Source organism: Silene latifolia, chromosome X (genome assembly GCF_048544455.1).
Source record: "Silene latifolia isolate original U9 population chromosome X, ASM4854445v1, whole genome shotgun sequence".
Taxonomy (NCBI): Eukaryota; Viridiplantae; Streptophyta; class Magnoliopsida; order Caryophyllales; family Caryophyllaceae; genus Silene; species Silene latifolia.
The window spans coordinates 169479683-169482526 of record NC_133537.1 but is presented as its reverse complement, the minus strand read 5'-3'; the positions used below and the strand labels follow the sequence as shown (position 1 = coordinate 169482526).

Sequence of the window (2844 nt, the reverse complement as noted above, 5' to 3'; positions counted from 1 at the left end):
GAACTGTCACCCACATAAATATAGCAATAACAAAAACAAGAGGATGAGAAGGTTCAGTTACGCAACCTGTGGACCAGGCTGGTAATTTTTTCCAACCGATTTCACAACACTTGAAAAACTGTTTCATTCGTTGTTAGCATACAATAGTTGTAGAACAGAAATTTCGAGATCTTGCTCGCAATGAAGCTAAAGAGGCTACCAATCCCTAAATATTATCCTACATATGGTCAATTCTCCAAATAGAGATCTCAATTTGGATAAGAAAATGAAAACCACTCCTGAACCCAATTGTCCATTCACAATATGCCATCACTACTCTTTCAAGAGCAGTTGATAGCACCTCATTATAATGGTTATACATGTTCTCAAACGAGTAGGCATTTGCCGTTGATAGCACCTCATCATAAGTGTTTAAACAAAGTGTGGAAAAAGTTTTACCTCTAAAGGATTAAGTGGGCATTTGCCGTTGATTCTGATTGCACCAGGACGAATGACCCTTCCAGGCTTTGTGAACTTGCCCCTCCAACCCTACTCTCTTGCAGCATCCATGTCTAACCTTTCTTGCTTTCCACCATCAAATACACAACAAGAAAAAGCAACCATATCCTGCACTTGACTTGAAAAGAATAAAATCAATCAACATCCTGTAAAACTGATAGCCACTTTCCAGAGAGCACCAGTATCAACAATTAAAACAAGGTTATCTTACCACTTCAAAGCGAAGATGCACTGAGACATATTTTCCTCCACTGCTTACACTACGCTCTCTCATTCTTGCAACGAGAGTTTCCCCTAAGGTTAGAATTGGGGTTGAAAACCTCAAAGCTTCATAATTTGTTAAGCACCTATGTCGCTGAACAGCTGGGGGCGCATCAAATGACAATCAATTTGCACCTAGCACACAATTCATTATATTTTTGCCCAAATAACAAAAATCCCCAAATAATACAAACCCTAACTTACTTAGATGAGCTAAACTAAATGAGCTAAACTAAATTTAACTAAACTTAGATGAGCTGAAATAACTTCTCAAACAATATGGCCTAAGCGCAGGCATAAGTTTTTAAAGCGTCATTGAAATGTAAGGGAACGTTAATGACAATCAAAAATAGAAGGGAAAAGATTAAATGTGATGTCATGTTTTCGTTCAGCTTAGGCAAAAGATTTTTTTCACAGCATTCATGTTTCTTTTTGAGATATATACCAACAAATTAAAAATGAAAAAGCCTGATTTTATACCAACAAATTAGTGTAACGGTCAAGTCGTTTATACTAAAGCCTTTATTTATTTATACCAACAAAAGCCTTTATTTCTTTACATTTCCTTTCTTTTTTTTTACTGCAACGGTCGAGTCGTTTTTACTTTAGAGTTGAACTTTACATGTCCTTTTTTTCTGAATAAGAGTAGCATTTGTAAATTTATCATGTCAATTAATAACCACCACAATTCACATATACACACACATGTACACATCAGGCCTGATTTTATTTGGGTCACCTTCTAACACCTTCGTCAGTAAGCATATTTTAGCAATACAAAAGTGAGTAAGCAGATAGGTATACAAAAAGTATGGCACAAAGTACAGTTGTACCTTTCATCGAACACTTGGTATGCGACATACAACCTCCTATTATAAGTAATGAAAATCTTTGGAAAATGTTGTTTGTCATTGATATTCTAATTTTGTCCAACAAAACAATAAAGTGGAACACTAAATTCATCAAAGTTGGTTCTCTAAATACAGCCGACCATGAACCAAAGTCAGACAAGGTCAGCCAATTTATGCTGAGCAGACACAGATTCCTGATCTGATATAGTTCCACAGACGAATGATCGTTGCTGGACTGCTGAAGTAATGATGTACAGATGTTAAATTAGCAAATACAAGCCTAGTTGCATACATCCTAGGTTCAAACAATCTATATATCTGTATAGCATACTTCATCAATTTTGGGGAAATAGATATACATAATTATAACTGGAAAAAAAAAATCTGAAAAAATACTAGATATTAAATCTGAAATGGATAGACCGACAACATCTCCATTGAACAACCATTTGTTGAGAGGCCAACCAATATGAATCAAAATATGAAAAAAAAAATCAAATGTAAAAGGAACCTGCGGTGGCAATCGAGCGTCGAGTGGTTTAGAGGCCAGGCAAGGGAGATCGATGAAGCTGAAGTCTACAGCTATGAGAAACTGTCGAAGGGTTTGGTGATGGGAAATCAAAGGACAAGGGAGGAGTAATTGGTAGATGAAAAGTTGTGTTTGATTTAGAGTTGAGAGTTTAGACGGTGTATAATTGATTGAAACTGTGCGGGGAAGTGTGAACGGGAAGTTCGATATTATTTAGGATTTACAAATTAACAAATAGAACGGTTGATAAAGAGGGACCGTGCTCTTTTTTTTCAAGGAGCACGGTTCTAAATATTAACCGGTCTCTTATTTCTTTTAAGACGGTTGGTCAAACCTAACCGTTCTCTTTGTTAATTTACGAGCACGGTTGGAAGAAACAACCGTTATCTTTGTTAATTTATAAGAAAGAGACCGGTTCCGCTATCAACCGTTCTCTTAGAGGCGTTCTCGTAGCCTTATATTGTAGTAGTGGGGGTAAGGTACAACAGATTGGTCAAGAGGCCGAGAACACTACTACCTTGGCAATACACGAGAAGGAAGTATCGGTCAATGAGATACAGAAAGATCAGGTACCTAATGCTTCTGAAGTTGTAACAACTAAAGCCGATCAGGTACCTAATACTTCCTTATTTTTATTTTCTTTTTTTTTGGGTAAGATCTGGGGGTGTGTTCCCTGCCAGCTCTAATGTTATAACTTCTGACATC

The 2844-nt window shown here is 36.7% G+C and overlaps 1 long non-coding RNA gene across 1 annotated transcript; it reads right to left on the bottom strand.

The window, feature by feature from the left end:
* LOC141623704 (uncharacterized) lies at positions 1 to 2322 on the bottom strand. Its single transcript, XR_012533527.1, has 2 exons — positions 710 to 2322; positions 1 to 606 (listed from the first exon to the last, which is right to left on the bottom strand). It is a non-coding gene; the product is annotated as an uncharacterized LOC141623704 (long non-coding RNA).
* Between the last annotated feature and the right edge of the window lie 522 nt (positions 2323 to 2844).